Source organism: Mastomys coucha, unplaced genomic scaffold (assembly GCF_008632895.1).
Source record: "Mastomys coucha isolate ucsf_1 unplaced genomic scaffold, UCSF_Mcou_1 pScaffold1, whole genome shotgun sequence".
Classification (NCBI taxonomy): Eukaryota; Metazoa; Chordata; class Mammalia; order Rodentia; family Muridae; genus Mastomys; species Mastomys coucha.
Genome location: NW_022196891.1, coordinates 31,342,238 through 31,361,359, shown reverse-complemented (window position 1 = coordinate 31,361,359; position 19,122 = coordinate 31,342,238). Strand labels below are relative to the sequence as shown.

General features: G+C 49.5%; 1 protein-coding gene across 2 annotated transcripts in view; it reads right to left on the bottom strand.

Annotated features, from left to right (window-relative positions):
* Syt2 (synaptotagmin 2) overlaps positions 1 to 19,122 on the bottom strand; it is a 111,549-nt gene that overhangs the window by 18,577 nt on the left and 73,850 nt on the right. The window lies entirely within an intron of this gene.

Here is a 19,122-nt window from a genome sequence, read left to right as displayed (position 1 = left end):
GGACACAGCAGAGGGGAGAGGACTGTGGGACACAGCAGAGGGAGGATGTGGGACACAGCAGAGGGAGGGCTGTGGGACACAGCAGAGGGAGGACTGTGGGACACAGCAGAGGGAGGGAGGGCTGTGGGACACGCAGAGGGAAGACTGTGGGACACTCAGCACAGTTACTGTCCCCATCCCTCCACCTTAGCGAAGTGTCTGGACACTGTGCATGGTTAGTCTGTGCTCCTTCTTCAGTCCCGGAACTTGAGCCATTCAAGAAAGAAGTTGGGGTGTTCTCGAAAACTTGCCCAGAACATGACTAGGAACCAGCACCCACGGACTGCCATGCCTCAGTCTGTATTCTAGCCTGATTGTCTCTCGACTCATGGGGTCTTCAAAGACTCTTGCCTTTCTCCTCTTGCTCTCCCAGAGGTACAACCGCGTTCCATTTGGTGCACCAGGCCTATTGCTCTGTTTTTACTGCCCAAAGACGATTCCAGAACTCACTAACCCAATGAATACTTCAGTCCAGGAACTTTATCTTCAGACCCACAAATTCAGCATTTGGACACTGCCTGCTTGGTGCTCACATTGCATGCAGCCTGGAGGAAGGGCCCCTGACGTGGCAACCTCACGGAACAGAACTGAAGGTAGACAAAACAGACAGACAGACAGACAGACAGACAGACAGACAAAAGACCAAATTACTGTTGCCCCAAGAGTCACCCTCTTTCCTTCCAAAGACAGAGGGGAAAAAAAAAACCTTTTTACTTCACTAACACAGTTGTGTCATGTGTGTTCATGATTGCCTCCATGTCACTATCATGTCATTGTCTCTAGAACCCCTCCCCCCAACTCAACGGGGGAACAAAGCCTGTAGGTAACTTAAGTTTTTTCTATTCATTTTTTTAAATGTGCACTAAATTTACTTTCTTTTTTTTTAAGGTTTTATTTACTTATTTATTTATTTTATATATATGACAAGTACATTGTAGCTGTCTTTCAGACATATCAGAAGAGGGCATCAGATCCTGTTACAGATAGCTGTGAGCCACCATGTAGTTGCTGGGAATTGAACTCAGGACCTTTAGAGTAACAGTCAGTGCTCTTAACTGCTGAGCCATCTCTCTAGCCCTCCTAAATTTACTTTCTATTCTCACTTTTACCATGCCTATTTTAAAACTGTATATGCCTGTGTATAAACATGAGTGTTTATGGACTGTGTTAAAGGGCCTAATAGACGCAACCCACCTTAAAAATGTAGGCATTCTTAACTTCTTAAAAACGTGAAGGTTCTATGCCCCAGTGTAGGGGAATGCCAGGGCCAGAAAGTGGGAGAGGGCGGGGTGGCAGGCATGGGGAGGGGGGAGGCAACAGGGGTTTGTTTTTGTTTGGTTTTTTGTTTTTTGGAGGGGAAACTGGGAAAGGAGAAATTCGCATGTAAATAAAGAAAATATCTAAAATAAAAAAAAATAAAATAAAATAAAATATAGGAACAAATAAAAAAAAAAAAAAAACGTATTCGTGGTGCTAGAGAGAGGACTTAACCATTTAAGAGCTCTAACTGGTCTTCCAGAGTTCAATTCTCAGCAAGCACATGGCTACTTACAACCATCTGTAATGGGATCCAATGCCCTCTTCTGGTGTGTCTGAAGACAGTGACAGTGTACTCACATACATAAAATAAATCTAAAAAAAAGTGTATTAGCATGGTATCTTTGGGTCTACTGAACATCTCATAAAGCCTCTTAAAATATAGTATTTGTTTGCTTGTCTGTCTGTCTGTCTGTCTGGTAGAGTTACTCACATGTCACAGCGCACATGTGGAGGTCAGAGGACAAGTTGAAACACTCAGTTCTTTCTTTCTACTGTGTGTGTTCCAGGATCAACCCAGGTCATCAGGCTTGACTGCAAGTTCCGCTATCAATGACATCTAGCCAGCCCCTCATAAGACTTTAAAACGCTATTTGCTTATATAAAATAATATTCACCAGAGTCATAAGATGAAAAGCTCCATGAAATTTTACATTGGATACATAGACTTCCTTCAAAAATGGGTAAAATGTTTACCAAAGATCTTTACATTAAATTTCCTTTTCATGATGAAAATTATAGGCAGTGCAATCCAAACCGGCAGTAAATTAAAATCTGGGTATGCTCACTCCAAATGCAATAAAAATGGCTGTTACTAAATCTCAAAGTAATACTAATACCCACAATTTAAGGTACATTTTAACTCACTTTTAAGACATTAAAATATAAAAGATAGTGCCTGTTCACCTGTGCTCTCCCCCTTCCGAAAACAGGCTTTTCAAGGCTCTTGTCTTGTTCAATTAAAATAATAATAATAATAATAATAATAATAATAATAATAGTAATTTCAGAACCTAGCATTGGTGCCTGCTCACCCTGTTTAAACTCCATGACCAATCATGTTAGGCTCTGTACCTTTAAAACTTCAAGCCCTCTATTTTATTTATACTGAAAGTAATCTCTCTACAAGTCTAGATTTGGGGTTAAGGATTGCTTATGCTATGAAAAATGACCTGATTGCCTTGAACCTAGAGCTGACAAAAGTTACAAAGCCTTTGGCATTTAAAAAGTCTGTCTTGTCTTTATATGTGTATCTGTATGCTGTTGACATGTGCTGGTGTTTTTATATTGTTCATGTGGTCCATAAACCATGTTGGCCCAAATTCCTTTTAGTTTACAATGTAACTAAGATTATGAAATAAAAAGCAAAGGGTATGTTTAAGTAAGCGGTCTCAATCAGGTGTAATTTAGTTGATATTAGTCACTGTTCTGACGCCTCGATTGTCTGAGTGGATAACCCAGCTTTCAGAATACCAGGATTCCCAACCCAGGGCATGCTCTCTTCAAGGACGGGCTCTATAGGCTCTGCTATTCCTGCAAGCCCAAAATGGAACAAGGAATTACGTCTGTGCTTTCAGCCTTCTCCAAGTAATGAGATGCTCACCCGCAGAAGTATACACATAGACCGCAGGAAAGGGGCAGACGCGAAACAAAAGCAAAAGCCAGAATTGTATCCTGATTTGTAGCTATGTGAGCCCAAATAAGAAATGAATATTTTTAAAACAAATATAGTTTCTAAATACTTAAAATCTTTAACAAATTGGTTCATTTAAATTTGTTGCTAAAAAAAATACATGTATTATCTCCATGGCTGCTATAAATGTTTTGCCTTTATTTCAGATATAGCTTTCCGAGTTTCATTAAAATACAAATTAGTTTCATTAAAAATGTTTTCTAAATTTTGCAAAGAAAAATAAAACAAACAAAAAACTAAAAGGGAGATACACAGGGGAGAGTGAGTCACCTAAAACCTGAGATAAATGACAAATCATTTAGAAATCCACTACTTGGTAAATTTATTTTAAAATAGAATTTTAAAAAGAGTTTGAGCACAGATACCCTCCCTATATAGGTGCACAGTGTTTCCCCCACAAGACATGGTTATTTAATGAAAATCTTGGTGCCAAGATTGGTGGGATGTCTCCCTAGGTATTGTTGGTCAGGAAGGTCTAAGAGGACCTCAAAACACCAACTATGACCACTGTTCTTGGTTGTGCACCAGACCTTGATAGTAGGGACCTAACATGCCTCGGTTTTGGGACAGAGAAATCAACATGGGGGTCACCTAAAAAATTCCTCCCTAATAGCTAGTGTGGTTGCTTGGATGAGCATGGCCCCTATCAGCCATATGTTTGAATACTTGGTCCCCTGTAGTGGAACTGTTTGGGAAGGATTAGGAGGTGTGGCCTTGTTGAAGGAGGTGTGTCTCTAGGGGTGGGCTTTGAGGTCTCAAAAGCTCATGCCATTCCCAGGTAGCTTTCTCTGACTCCTAGTTGGGTCTCAAATGTGAACTTCTCAGCCACTGCTCCGGCACCATGCCTGCCTGCCTACTGTCATGCTTCTCACCATGATGGTCGTGGACTCTAACCCTCCGAAACTGTAAGCCCCAATAAACTTTTTCTACTTGATGTTTCTTGCTCATGGTGTCTTACCACTGCAATAGAAAAGTAACTAAGACAGCGAGCTTTCATAGTGCAGCAATGTGTGATGTTGCTAGGGGAGAAAAGCCAGCAATCGTACTTCCAAGCCATGAGCACTGCAGGCTACAATACTTTCCAGGCACAGTGTACCCACTGCTATAATAGAGACATGACAGTTACATGGGTAACCAACCAATTCCTCCTTTCTCACTGCTGTCATGAGCTGGGTATTCAAAACCACTCTCAGTGGACAAAGCCAATGAAAACATAGGGACCAAGAGGACAGTCAACATTTATTCCCCAGTTAATTAGGTCTCAGAGGATGATGGGGCAAGCCAGAAAGGACCCTGCAGCTCCAGTTAGTCACATGCCATGGTCTCTTGATCAGAGAGACCTGGAGATGCTAGAGGTTGAACTAATCAGGAAAATGTCCTCAATGCTTCCAATAAAAGCTACTTGTTCAGGAAGACTCTGACCCATCCCAGGAGATAACACCAGGGGCATGGGGTACAAGGGGCTGGAGAGATGGCTCAGTGCCCCAAAATGCATACTGCTCCTGCAGAGGCCCTGAGTTCAGCCCCCAGCCCCCACATAGGACAGCTTGCAACTGCCTAACCCTCCAACTCCTGGGGATCCGACATCCTCCTCCGGCCCTCATGGGTACCTACACGCACGTGCACAAACCCACACACAGACACATGCACATAATTAAAAAAATAAATCTTTTTTTTTAAATTCCACCAACATCTAAAAGAGCCATGGGGCTCCCACCAAGTCCCTAACAAAACACAACAAAATAAAATACACTAAGGTAAAACAAAACCAACACATCAAAATTGGATAAGAAAAACCAACAGGAGGAAAAGAGTCCAAGAGAGGGCACGGGACTCAGGTTCACTCATTCACACTCAGTAACTTGTACCGCGTCTCGGCTGGCCTTCTCAGTAACTGGAAAATAGCTAAGCTGGGACCACCTTGCATGGACTTAAACACTCAGCAGGAAAACACACCCAAAGACTAAAACAGTTGGTAATTATATATACCCACAAAAACTCCACTAAACTTAATTTGAGACCTTCAAAGGGGGACAGACAGTGACTGGGAGACCTCCTTGCTAAACCTGCAGTATACTGGTAAGATGGTCCCATATGTAAAAGAGTTTATTGACAAATGTAAGGATCTGAGTTAGAGCCCAGAACCTGCGTGTTGGAAGGAGAGAATCACATATGCACTGGGGCATGCACATGTCCACACACATATACATGTCACATAAATAAATAAAGAGAGTAGACTATTTAAGCCCTAAGTGTGGGCTGCTGTACTGTGCTAGGACAGTCAGCTGTCACTGAGGTAAATTCATCGCTAACCTTAAAGCTGTAGCCTTCCTTTACACTTAGACTTTCTCCACTATTTTCCTTTTGCAATAGTCGGTACTCAATGCTTACAATCTATTCCGTCATTGGGTTTCTTCCAAAATAATCTTTTTGGTATCCTGCTATATTTTTATTTTATCATATTTTATTTTATTTTACTTTATTTTTTTGAGACAGGGTTTCTCTGTATAGCCCTGGCTATCCTGGAATACACTCTGTAGACCAGGCTGGTCTCCAACTCAGAAAGCCGCCTGCCTCTGCCTCCCAAGTGCTGGGATTAAAGGCGTGTGCCACCACTGCCCAGCTTTTATTTTATTTTATTTTTATATGTACAGGTTTTGTCTTTGTTTTTGTTTTTGCCTGCGTCTATGCTTGTGCACTGTGTTTGTAGAGACCAGAAAGGAAGTCAGATCACCTTGAAACAGAATTACAAATGGTTGTGACTAGCCATGTGTATGCTGGGAATTGAACCCTAGTTCCCCATGACAGAACTCATGGAGTCAGTCAGTGCTCTTAGCAGCTGAACTATTTCTCTACCCTCTCTTGCTAGATTCTTTTTCCCCCTCTTATTGAAAATAGATTCTTTTCTCATACAATATGGTTACAGTTCCCCTCTGTCCACTCCGCCCAGTGCCTCCCTACTTCCCTCCCTCTGGATCCACTCCTTTTCTGTGTCTCATGGGAACATAACAGGCTTCTAAGAGATAACAAAACACAACAAAATAAAATACACTAAGGAAAAATGATCTAACAAATCAAAATTGGGTAAGAAAAACCAACAGAAGGAAGAGAGCCCTAAAGAAGGCACAGGAATCAGAGATCCACTCATTCACACTCAGGAATTCATAAAAACACAAACTAAAATCCATAATGTGTACAAAGGACTGGTGCAGATCCATACCCTGCACTTTCTGCTTTAGTCTCTGTGAGTTCCTATGAGCTTTTCTCAGCTGATTTAGAGTTCTGGTGTCCTGTGTCCTCCATCCCCTCTGACTCCTAGCCAGACTCTTTCTGCCTCCTCCACAGGGAACTCTGCAGTCTACCAAAAGAAGGAAGGAAAAGAGGGAGGGAAGAAGAAGAAGAAGAAGAAGAAGAAGAAGAAGAAGAAGAAGAAGAAGAAGAAGAAGAAGAAGAAGAAGAAGAAGAAGAAGAAGAGGAGGAGGAGGAGGAGGAGGAGGAGGAGGAGGAGGAGGAGGAGGGAAAAGAAGAAGAAGAAGAAGAAGAAGAAGAAGAAGAAGAAGAAGAAGAAGAGAAGAAGAGAAAAGAAAAGAAAGAGAGAGAGAAAGAAAGGAAGAAAGAAAGAAAGAGAGAGAGAGAGGAAGGAAGGAAGAAATAAAGAGAGAGGAAGGAAGGAAGGAAGGAAGGAAGGAAGGAAGGAAGGAAGGAAGGAAGAAAGAAAGAAAGAAAGAAAGAAAGAGAGAAAGAGAGAAAGAAAGAAAGAAAGAAAGAAAGAAAAAAAGAAAGAAAGGAAGGAAGAAAGAAAGAAAGAAAAGAAAGAAAGATGCCAACCCAGTCACAAAACCTTTGGTCTACAATGCTGTTCTGCTGCAAAATACACTAGGGCAGTAGGGTGGTACAAAGCTTGTGGAAGTAGCCAATCAATGTCTGAGGCCCACTCCACATGATTGAACTCATACCCAACACTGCTTGCATGACCAAAAACCAGAGAATATAGTCCAGAGACACTGGGTAAAACCAAATGCTACTGGTCTTTATAAAAAGTAGTAATAAAATAACCCCTAATGATATCGTGCTATACTCACAGATCATTGCCTTGTTCAGCCATCATCAGAGAAGCATCCTCCTGTAGCAGATGGGAACAAACACAGAGCCCCGCCTCACAGCCCTCACCAGGTGATCCTTGGGTCACCGGATCACACCATGTCATTCACAGGCAATCCTGAAGCCAGTGGCCATGGCCTTCCCATGTCACCAGGGCACCGCAGACAGGTAGAATCTACAGGTCTTTCCTCAGCTATGGACTGGACTATTCCAGAAGATATTAGCCAACTCCAGGGATATCCCCCAACACACACACACACAAAACAGACTGGAGGAAACTAAAGCCTGGAGGCTATGAGGCCCACTCTCCCTCCCTCTCCTCAGGCCCAGGCTCTGGAATCAGACCAGTACCTCAGGCATGTGACTTGGGGCAGCTTCTTTCCCCTTCCTAGGCACCAGGCTTCTGAACCATGGGAGACAGCTATGACACCCACTGTGGGGTTGGAACTGGTATTAGACAGGCTGATGCTGAGGGCCCATACACCCAGCCCAACTGCCCAATGCAGAGCCTACCACTCATCTACTTGAGTCTACCTGTCCTCGCTATCTTCCCACACTCCACAGCCTCAGACACCCTCAGCAGTCTAGCCCTAAAGTGACCAACTACCCCTGTCCCCTAGCTATCATCCCCCATCCTCTTAGCAGTGGATATAAGGAAAGCCAAAGAGGAAAAAAGAGGCAGGTATCTGCCTTTCCTTCCCCCCTCTGCCCCTCCAACCTGCGTATAAGCTCCCCCGCCCCCTGAGGCGGGTGGGGGGGCATCTCCTGTCCCTAGTACCTCTCCCAGTCTGTTTTCTGTCAACAGTGCTATTTATTGCTGTGGCTGTTGTTTTGAGACAGGATCTTACCATAATCTCAGACTGGCAGCCAACTGGTAATCCTCCTGCCTCAGTCTCCCAAGGATTGCAAGCAAGCATCGATTGCTTTTTGTTTGTATTATGATTACAACCTCATGCCAACCTTTGGGGCCATGTGCCAGGACTGGCCCTCACCCCTGTCCCTCCTGCGGGTCTCCCAACCTTCCTTCAGGTCGAATCCTGTTCCCTGCCTATCCCAAACACGCCAGACACTACCTCAGGCCTTACAACTGCTGTTCCCTCTCCAAAAAATCCACTCTCTCCCACCCAGGTCTCCATAGATCACGGCTTCAGATGGCAAAGGCCATCTCAGCAGACTGCATTGAAAACTGTTTCTCTGCCCAACCGTGGCGCCTCATGCTTCCTTCCCAGACTTCATTTCACCACCTGCTCACCACAGACACTTATTTTATCAACCGCATCTGTCCATCTCCATTCCCTAGAGTTCAAGATTCACACACTCCCTGGACTTTAGACTAACACTTAGTAGGTGCTCAGTAAATAAGTGACAAGACTGGATGCCAGCTGTTCTACCCATTAGGTCCACAGTTGCTCTCCTCAGATATCTCAGTGTGAGTGGCTTACCAACCACGTCTACAGCACTTCAGAAAACCACCGTCCTTTCGCCTTTAGATAAGAGGAGAGACGGGTAGTCTCCATCCCCACAGATGTCCAGAAGCCAGGACAGAAGAGGCTGAAGACATAAGAAAAGGAGGGCCAGAGAGGGAAATGACTGTGTCAAGGTCACGTGGGTGACTGGCACCAGAATCTGTCTCTGAAGCCCTAGTCCTAGCTCCTAACTGCACCCCGTCTCACACCACTGCACCCCCCAGCTTGGTCATCCGCTGAGACTCAGGGCTCCTGTGGCCCAGCAAGGATCAGAAGGCAGCCAGCTGAGCAGTTGAAGATGATAAATGAATCCGGCCCCAGATACTCCCAGACCAGAGGAGCTCCTGCCTGGGTTGGAATCACCTGACCAGGGAAGCATGAAATGGCCCCATTAGGTAGAGAGGCCGGAGCTGCTCCACAGGAGCCCTGCTGAGATGCCCTGCATACGGGGCCTGGGGTCAAGGCCTGTAGAGGGAAGACCAAGGAAGCAGACGCTTAGCTAAAAACGGGTTGGGGAAGGGTCTCCTAGGCTTGGTCAATATTGCGGCCCTGGAGACTGGCTGGCATGCACATACCCTTTGGTATCTCCAGCAACAGGCCAGCAGGCTGCAATATTGCCCCCACAATGTGCATTGCAACTTCACTCCAATGTCCTCTGTACAGGGGCGTAGGGGTGTAGGGGAGTATACCGAGACACTGATGTCGATGTAATTCTTAAAGGCCTGCCAGAGAAGCAGAGGCCAAGAGAAGCGGGGAGTGAAGGTGCTGTGGCAGTGGCGGGGCACCATGGCAACGGCAGGCTTAGTGACCACAGCTCAAGGCTGTGGGAGGAGGAGGAGGCCAGGATAAGCATGGTTGGCTAGTGCTGCTGGCAGACAGGTGAGCGGCAGCCTGCCCAAGGTCACACTTCTGGTTCAGCAGGACAGCAATTCGGGCCTAAATCTGCCCTTCCACTCTGTTAGGTGTAAGGCTAATGGAGGAGCTGTGGGCCTCTGGTGAACCTGCCAGAGAAAGGAGTGCACTCAGCACGAGGACTAAACAGAAGGGAAGGTACAAAAGGCCCCCTGCTTCCCCTGGCCATGATGCACAGGGTAGCCATGGCCCCAGGCTGGGAACCACTGAGCAGATGGGCAGAGCCTGCATCCTAGCAGAGACGAGAACACCAGGGGTCCCCTCCCTCTGTCTGGTAACTAATGTGGCTTGAGGTGATTGGGTTGGGGAGCAGGTGACCACCTGGTAGAAGAGTCCTTTCATCTGTTTGTTCCTCGGTCTGTGGAGCAAACCAACCAACAGGAAGTTACCTCTTGGGACCAGAAGCAGGACTGTGGGTGGACAGAGAAGCAAGCCTAGGAAATCCCAAGATGGTGGCCGGGGCCCTCCTCTACCTTACAGCACCAACGACCCCTGTCTGCAGATTCTCTGCACCCTTAGACTTGGTGAGAGCGGTTAGGTGGGCATGAAGACTTTGCTGCGTTCATACTGCTCTGAGCATGTCTAGGAAGGTCCAGGAGCAGAGATGAGAAAGTCATTTTCTAAGAAAGTCATTCACTAGTATGGGACCAATCACGGCAGGCTTGCTTCCACGCAAGGACGTGGGATAATCTTCACAGAGATAGTATCGTGCCATGGAGCAAAAGGGAGGGCATCTCTGCAAGGCAGCCTGGCACTGGCTGCCATCACCCCTGAGGAGACCGTGGGAATTGAGCCCTGGAAATGCTCCCCCTTTGTGTCTCTACCTTTTGAGTTTTGAATCCAATAGCAGCACATCTGCATGCAGAATCACCCCTTACGGACCCAGGAGCTGGGACCCACCTTCAGAGAGAACAATAAATAGGCCTCACACAGAGAAGCTTTAAAGCTGGAAATGTCACAGGGCCACTCTCACCCCCAAGGGCCCCATTTCCCCTCTGCCCTGCGATAAGCTTGTACCCTAGAGTCCCGCCCTGTCCTGCAGCGTGAGGGCCCTCCTTCCACGGCTGACCCCAGAACAGCAAGATGGTCTGATGCCCTGCACTAGTCAAAAGTGTCTATGTGTGCACACGCACACCCACAACGGCCACCTCGACCAATTAAAAACGATTTGGGGGCTGTGCACTCCTGTGGATTATCCGCTCAGCCCTGGCCTTGATTAGAGTGGATGAGGGAGAGTGACTAGATTTAGCTTGTTTAATCTTTCCTAGCACTGTGTTTGCAGAAGGCAAAGTAATGACATGGAAATCGGCTAGCCAGAAGGTGACTGTCGCCCATGCCAGGCTCAAGCGATCGATAGTCAAGGATAAATTCACAACTTTATGTTTGCACCAAAGCTCCAGTCCAACACTTGGTGCCGGGAGGCAGAGAATAAAGTTTTAATGAGTTCATTTTTGAGCTCGCGTTGAAAATAAATCACCCATTTCTTTGAGCTGTGTTTGTGCATGCCGGCCTGGCGCTCCTCCCCAGGTCAGTCCACATGTCCTTCTGCCTTAGAACAGGCTGTCTGTCACACCTCACACAGAGAAACAGGCTCTGTTCTGGATCAGACTTGGGGAAGCTGCCCACCCCAGGGTCCTTTCCTTCCTTTACATCTAGGCCAGGATGGGTAAGTCTCAGGCCACCTGAGAGATGGCCTGAAGCCAAAGACTGCAGGCTGAGGCTGAGGATCTGACGGCTTGGGACTGACAATGCAGCCCTGCTGCATGTTCAGTTGCAGTATGTGACCTTGGGCAGGGCTGTCAGCCTCCCTGGGCTTTAGCCCTTGCGCAGCCTAGAGCGAAGGTTACCTACCCTGCTCTGCTTCTGAAGGGCAGCCGTGGTCACCAAGGCTCAGAGCTCTCAACCCACGCCTAGGCTCTGAGCACCAACGAGCCTCTCAGACCTGGCATGGCCAAGCCTGCCTTTTGGAGACACCCAAACTGAAGCTAGAATATCTCCCCAGCCAGATGCATCACACGCCTGATAACAGCAGTCACCTCTGGACTCCCTGTCCCTGCCCACTCTGCTTCCGCACCCCAACAAGCCCTACCAGTGGGGTATCTACTGTACCCCTGGCTAACTAACCATTGGGTTGAAGGCTGGGTGCTCCCATCAGCCCCCATTACACCACTCTTCTCTAGCCCTCAAGAGAGGGTCTCAGCTTGACTAGACAGAGTGGAAAAGCCACCATTTTGAGGACAGGAGCGAGCCTTCCTTGACCTTGTCAGCCAAGGCACTAAAGTTGCTGGACCAGTCGCCAACCCAGTCACTTCCACCCCAGCTGCCTCCAAGCTCAGAAGCTGCTCCCTCGGGGCTCCAGAGAATCCCCCGACCCTGCACCTACCGGCAGCTGTCCTGGAAGGAAAGGACGCCATACTGCCTACTATGTGAGCATCTACTGCCTGGGCATCATGACACTTGGAAAGACGGAAGGGTGAGATGACTGCAAAGGTGCTAAGCAGGGACAGTGGAAGCAAGGGGAAGGGCGCTGGTGAGGGGGCCTTGGTATGCTCGTGGTCTGAGAGGAAGAAAGACAAGCAGGGTAGCAGCACTCTGCCCCTTGTAATGATCTAGGGAAGTATGGCTGGGGGCAAGATTGCCCAGATGCACGCGCGCGCACGCACACACACACACACACACACACACACACACACACACACACACGCACACGGTGGGGGGCTGCTGCCCTTCATACCAGAGGCATATCTTCATTTCAGAATGGACACTCTTCCTCTCTGACCACACGATCACCTTGCTCACCATCTCGGGCTTTCAGAAGGGTGTGTGGTATGTAATCACGGAAGGTGTGAGGTGTCACACGCAGCCGCATGGATACGGATTGTAAGGGTGTGGAGTGAGGAATGGGTTATATGTGAATCTGTAGCGTGTAGTGGGGGGAATAGGAAAGTGTGTTAAATGTGTCATAGGTAATAGGGCATCATAGAACTGTGATGTGTGGTGTGTGGAGTAAGTAGTGCTGTGGGCGGCAAGAGTCTGAGGTATATGGTGGGTGGAATATATAGCGGACATAGCGGGCATGTGTATAGTTTGAGTGACAGAGACGGTGCCTGGGTGACAGGAATGGTGGCTAAGGCTCCTCTCCTTGCTTGCTGCATGATCTGAGTGTTTGAGCCCATAGTGCCCCCTGCTGTCTGTCCAGGAGCCAGGCTGACTAAAGGCCTGGGCAAGGTTCCTGCCCAGGGAACTAAAAACAGAAGCAGGAGGGAAGCTGCAGAAGGTGGCTCTGCCAGCCAAGTAATGGAACCTGACTTTGGTGCCAGGCTATCTTCAACCTCAGCTAGAAGAGAGGCTGGCTCCAACTCTCAGGCTCATGAAGGGTACACATGTTATCAGAAAGCCCACGTACCAGTGGACACCATATGTTTGAGCATAAATATAGGTGTGAATGTGTTCACAGGCGCCGTGAGGGCAGAACAGTGTGTACGGAGCCTTGCATGGGAAGTGCAAAGCCCAGGAGGAGGGAAAGCTTGGTGTTTGACTCAGCACTTGCCCAGGAAACTGTGGTCACAGCTGACGGCCCTCCACTTGGCTAACGAAGACATCGTCTGACTGCCCACGGAAAGTGCTCTGCATCTTCCAAGAGGGCCCACAGCCTTGAAGACCTCACCTGAATGAATGTAGGACAGCTCCATCCTCAGACACAGGTAGCAATGTGGGCTGCAGAATAGCAAGGCTGAGATCCCTATCCACAGGAAAGCCCAGAGCTATGCTCTGACCACAAGCCTGGGCTCTGTCCAAGAAAGCCAGGGCTACCGCACAGCGGGGTAGGCAGGTGGGTGGGTAGGTGGGTAGGTGGTGAGCTACTATGCAGCTGGGTAGCTGGGTGGCTGGGTGCCTGAGATCCAGAGCCTTCTTCCCCAGCTCTGCACATCCCTTCCTCTGAAACTGCCCACCTCTACCTGGTAACAGTTACCCGTGCACACTGCCCAGCTCCACAGGGCCCACAAAGACGATGAGAAAGAAATGGCTCATTTCTTCTTCCTGTGTTTTCTTACTCTACCCCAACCCTACCCAGGGAAACAGTGTGGTAACGGCCTGGCAATAATTAATCATGGCAGGGGCCAAAGCCTGCCACCCTGGAATGATCCACCTGAGGGGAGTGGGCATTGTCCTGGCCAGCACACCCTCCAAGTCTGGCAATGAAACCTATGGGATGACTTTGCTGCTAATGTCGACCTTCCCCAGCCTTGAGACTTCCTAGAGCAGTTGTCATGTCTGTTCCTCTGATACTCTTTCTTTCACCCCAAATCCTACGCGAGGTCCTGTGCTGAAAGATAATCATACACACTGAAGAGGAGCCAACACCGTCCCAAAGCAGCTCACCAAGGACATGCCAAACTCAGGCCTCTGGGAAATGGTGGAGCAGCTGTGGTGACTCCCGGTGCTTGACAGGATACACCCAAGACCCCATTGTGAACCCCTGAGTCCCGCCCGGCACAGCCGACCCAGGGTTCTGCTTTCTACCAGCCACTCCAAGCTTCCCAGGCACTTTGAGAAGACTGGCCTCACAGGGGGAGGCAGGGATACTAGCCCTGAGATGAGCCTTGACTTTAGCACTCCAAACTTCAACGTTGCACCTTGTCCGTGCTCCTCCCCACTGAGGGAATACTGATGACACCCAGTTTACAGAAGAGGAAACTGAGGCTAAGCAGGTAACAAACGAGAGTGCCTGTCACCTCTCTCTCTCTCTCTCTCTCTCTCTCTCTCTCTCTCTCTTTCTCTCTTTCTCTCTCTCTCTCTTAACCTTTCCCAAATGATGATGGGAGCTGTACCTCCAAGTAACGGGCGGCCAGAGGGCGGATGAGAAGTCCTAAAAAGTCTAGAGATTCTAGTCTGTCCTGGTGCATGATGGGAGCTCTGATATCCATCGAAGAGTCATCAAGGGAGGACAGCCTGGTCCCTTAGTTTCAAGAGTATACTCTCCTCCCAGACACTGGCCAGGAACAAGAACCAAGACGTGTCGGCCCAGATGCAGATGCCCATTCCCGCCAGCGCCCCTGACAGCTCACGGTATCCGGGAACGAAAGTGGGTCATGCCAAGTCCTGGGGGCATAATTAGAGTCCCGGAAGCCAACTTTCTCCTGCATGACCTGGGGCTGGAGCAGCTATGGAAGTGGGGCTGGAGAAAGCGCAGAGCACCATCAGGCTGGCAGAGGGAGCACTGTGGGGGAAGATGTATGCTGCAAAGCCCCACCTTGGAATCCTGTGTGATCCAATCCGATGTCGAGGAGCCAAGTAAAGAGCAGACGCTACCAAGTTGCTGAGCCAGCACTGGGCCGGGGCAGGTAGGCCACTTTCAGCCAGGTGAGCTTAGGCGGGTCTCTTAACCTCTCTGGGCCTTTTCTTTTCTACCTGCAGAGTGGCATCAGAACGGAACCTGCCTCCCAGAGAGTGAATAGACTTGGAAACAGTGAGGGAATCAGGATGTCATGAGCAGAATAACTTCTGGGGACTTCAGGGACAGGCCTTCAACTGCATCCGACCCAGCAGGGGAGGCAAGGGGGGCTATCTACTGGCTGTCTATCATTTCCTAGGGCGGGCTCAGAGCCTCTGTTGTACTTGTAGAGCAGTGGGTCTCAACCTAATGCTGTGACCCCTTAATACAGTTCCTCATGCTGTGGTGACTCCCAACCATAAATTCCTTTCCTTGCTACCTCAAAACCACAACTTTGCCATTCTCATGAGTCGTAATGTAAATTTCTGTGTTTTCTGATGGTCTTAGGGGACCCCCCTCAAAGGTGTTGTGATCCACAGGTTGAGAACCATGGATACAGACTTCTGCTCAACCTGCCAAACTTCCACTACGAAACCCTCCTTCAGCTGGGCATTGAGAGCATACACCTTTGACCTCAGTACTCAGGAGGCAGAGAGAGGCAGATCTCTGAATTCAAGGCCAGTCTGGTTTACAAAGTGAGTTTCAGGAAAGCCAGAGCTACACAGAGAAACCCTATCTCAAACCTTGCCCCTCCCCCAACCCCACCAAAACACCAAAACCCATCATGGTTCAGCTTACCCAGCCCACCTGGTCAAGTATGGCTTGTGGCAAAGCCTGTATTCCCTCTGCCCGATTTGGCCCTAACCCCAGTCCACCCTCCCGACATCCTATGCATCTCAACACTGGTACTATGCCCACTATATCTGCATTTGGTTGTTGAAGCTGTAAGCTCTGTGTGGGCTCCTGCTGCATCTAAGTTAAAATACAATAAAGAGGAAGAAGGAAATCAGAGCAGCCATCACAGGATGCTGTAGCCAGTGTCACAGCATCTCAGCTCTCTCCATCCCTCCAGGACACCCCCCGACAGGGGAATATGGCTGCCACAGAGGTACAAGGGAAGGGTGCAGAGGCTGGGACCCACTCGGGGAGTTTCCTATGTTAGCAGCCCTGAGGCAAGGGGTTCAAGGAGACATTTGGGCTCAGAGGCGGTGTCTAGGTGCCAGCAACAGGCAGTCTGGCAGAGTACCGGGTACATACCAGTAGCTCATGACAGGGAACCAAGAGGCTCCTGTTCATACCTGCCACCTTGGATGCCTGAATGGTCACCAAGTACAGCCCCTGGCTCTGGGTACTGTCACCTCCAGACAGCTACTCCATACAGCCTGGCTTGGGGGACAGCTGACCCCTTCCCCAAGAGCCTTTCTCAGGAGATGAAGCCTCTGTCTACACTGGGGTTGGGGGTGGGTTGAGTGTGTGGGAACAGTCCTTCTCTAACTAGAAGAGAAATGCTCCAAGCTCCAGCCTCCCTGATCTGCACCAGAGGCACAGGTGTCAGGAGGCCACCACTGAAAATGTGCAGGGATCCCTTTCACATGCCCACTGAGGTCACTGTCCTACAGAGCACACGTCCACCCACACCACCTGGGGAGGCCCTAGCAGCAAATTTTATAGCCACCAAGCCAGAGGGCGTGACAAGTCAAGGTTACAGAGTGACAAAGTAGTCTGGCTTCCAAGCCACTGCTCTCCCCCCAAGACACACACACACACACACACACACACACACACACACACACACACGCATGCATGCATGCACACAGCTTGGAACAGTGTTCTGGAGCCCTTGGGGCAGGTGTCTGTGTGTGTGTGTGTGTGTGTGTGTGTGTGTGTGTGTGTGTGATGCAGTCATCTGACCCCTGGCTGAAACCAAGTCCCTGGGGAGCCAGATCTCACCTGCATCCACAGAGGCCACTGGTGCAACTCAACATTTCTAACTTTTCTGTCACAGACCTGAGGACCTCCTCATGTGAGGCAGATTTATCCAGTATCACCTCTTCCCAGGGGACCACTGCCCAAGCTGAGTTCCCGCAGCAAAAGTGCCTACTACTTTGGTCCATGGGTCTGAGTTCTTCTGGCCCTGCCCAAGGCACCATCCTGTGGCTCCTTGTAAAAGATGACTGGCATTTCCTCTGACTGTCCGCTCCTTGAACGCAGTGAGGACTGGAGAAAGGGGGTCCTGCTCTCTTTTTGGTGTGAGGCTTTTGATTTAGAATCAACGTGAAGAATCTTTGCAAAGTCAGCACTGTCTGGTGATGGCCCCATTGAGCACCTCTGGAGGCAGAAGTGCTCTGTCATTGCGGATATGCCCAGACAGGAGACATAGATGGCCTAGATGACATCAGAGTTCCCTTCCTATCAGACCATCTTTCAGTCTATGACATTACTGTCCCAGGTCTTGCTTCTAGTTAGTCTCACTTACCCAGACCCTTAAGTCCCTAGTTTGCCCTCAAAGAGAAGTGTCTGCCAGTAGGTGAGATGCTCCAGTGCCCTCTTGCAGGACGGACCAACACAGGAGAGAAAGGGAAGAGAGACAGACCACAGCATAAGGAGAAAAAAAAAGCCTTTCTCAAGAGCCTGAGATCTGCAGGCCAGCCCCCAGTGAGCAGAGGACCCACTGCAGGGCCCATTGGGAAGCCATTGCTGGGTCCAGCCGGGAACCCGGCCAGCTCTGGCCTTGGATAGGGCAGGGCTGTCAGGTATGAAGCGCCCCAGCCAGTTTCTGAGGTTGCTAGAGAGCAAGGTGACTGCTGAGGTGTGTAGCAGTTCGCAGCTCATTAAGCCCACAGAGCTTAAAAATAGGGAAGTGCGCAGGCAGAGGGGGAAGGGAGCTGGGCTCTGCTGGGGCTCCGCACACTGGAGACAGGAACAGTATGGCAGAGGCCTCTACAAGCATGCAGAAAGCCCTCTGTCTAAGCCTACCCTGTAAGATGCCAGGGTGCCACCCTCCTCCCAATAGAGGCCTGTAGCCCTGAGGCCTAGTGTGGCGATTCGTACTGGGGGAGGTGGAGGCAAAAGGACAGTGAGTTCAAGGCCAGTCTAGGAAACAGTGAGATACTGTCTAAAACCAAGCCTGGTGTGTCGGTGAAAAGCTTATTAATCCTAGTGCTTGGGAAGTGGGTGCATGAAAATCAGGAGTTCAAAGCTAGCCTCAGCCACACAGAATTTGAGATCGACCTAGGCTATAGGAGATTCTGGATTCTGTCTCAAACAGAGGGAAGACAATGACTCAGAAGAGGACAGACAGACGGAGCCAAGGGGGACCACGGCTTTGTTCAAGGTTAAAGAAACAAGAGGTCTAGTTGAAGGCAGAGTGGGCCTGCCAAGAGTTGGCAGCCTTGGGTTTTCTAGGCATCCCCCTTAGAAGCCCTCACCACTCCTCTCAGCCTGTGGCATCAGGACTAGATGGCTTTCACTCAAATCTTCCCCTAGCCTCCTTCTGGTGGGGTGACTGTCCCTGCCCCCAGCTTGCCTCCTCAGCCGTAGAGATGCTGAATGCTCTGGCACACAAGCCTAATCATTGCACCTGCATGTCCCACTGAATGAAACCCAGGAGGTGAGCTGACTGGCAGGCAGGAGAGAAGGGAGCACTTGGACCAGACACATGTCCCGGTTGGGAAACGCATCATGGCTGTGGCTGCCTTGCTTGAGGGAGAAGAGCGCGAGTCATGCTCGCTGAAAAGCGGTTTGGAAAAGTGCCCTGGTGATCAGCTGCTGCTGCGACCACCACTGGCACAATATGGAGCCGTGCCCTGGTCAACCAACCCATGCTGGGCATCCGGTGACACTCAGCACCTCCCTCTGGTGAAAACACACCAGGAGCTGGGCCAGCCTCAGGAGGTGGCTGTAGCAGCTACTGAGTGAACAGAACCCAGGGGCAGGGTTAGTCAGAAAGGACTCAGAGGAGAAGAGCAGGGCACAGAAGGTTCTGTCAGCAAGGCTGTGGTGGAAGGGGGCTTAAGGTAGGTGCTGACCTCCCCCACCTAGCCCTAGGCCTGCCACACTGCCGAGGTTTGGGGGTGGGGGTGGGGGCGGAATGAGAAGAGACTCTAGCAGCAATTATTCTGTTACTGAACAATGGGGAAACCAAGACCCAAGCATGAAACTCCCTTCCAGGCCAGGCCGATTTCCTAGTGAATAAGGAAGGCAGAGCTGGACTCCAGGCTACTGGGCTTCCATCCCACCCACCCTCCCTCCCTCCCTCCATCCCTTTCTCCCTCCCTCCCTCCCTTTCTCCCTCCCTCCCTCCATCCCTTTCTCCCTCC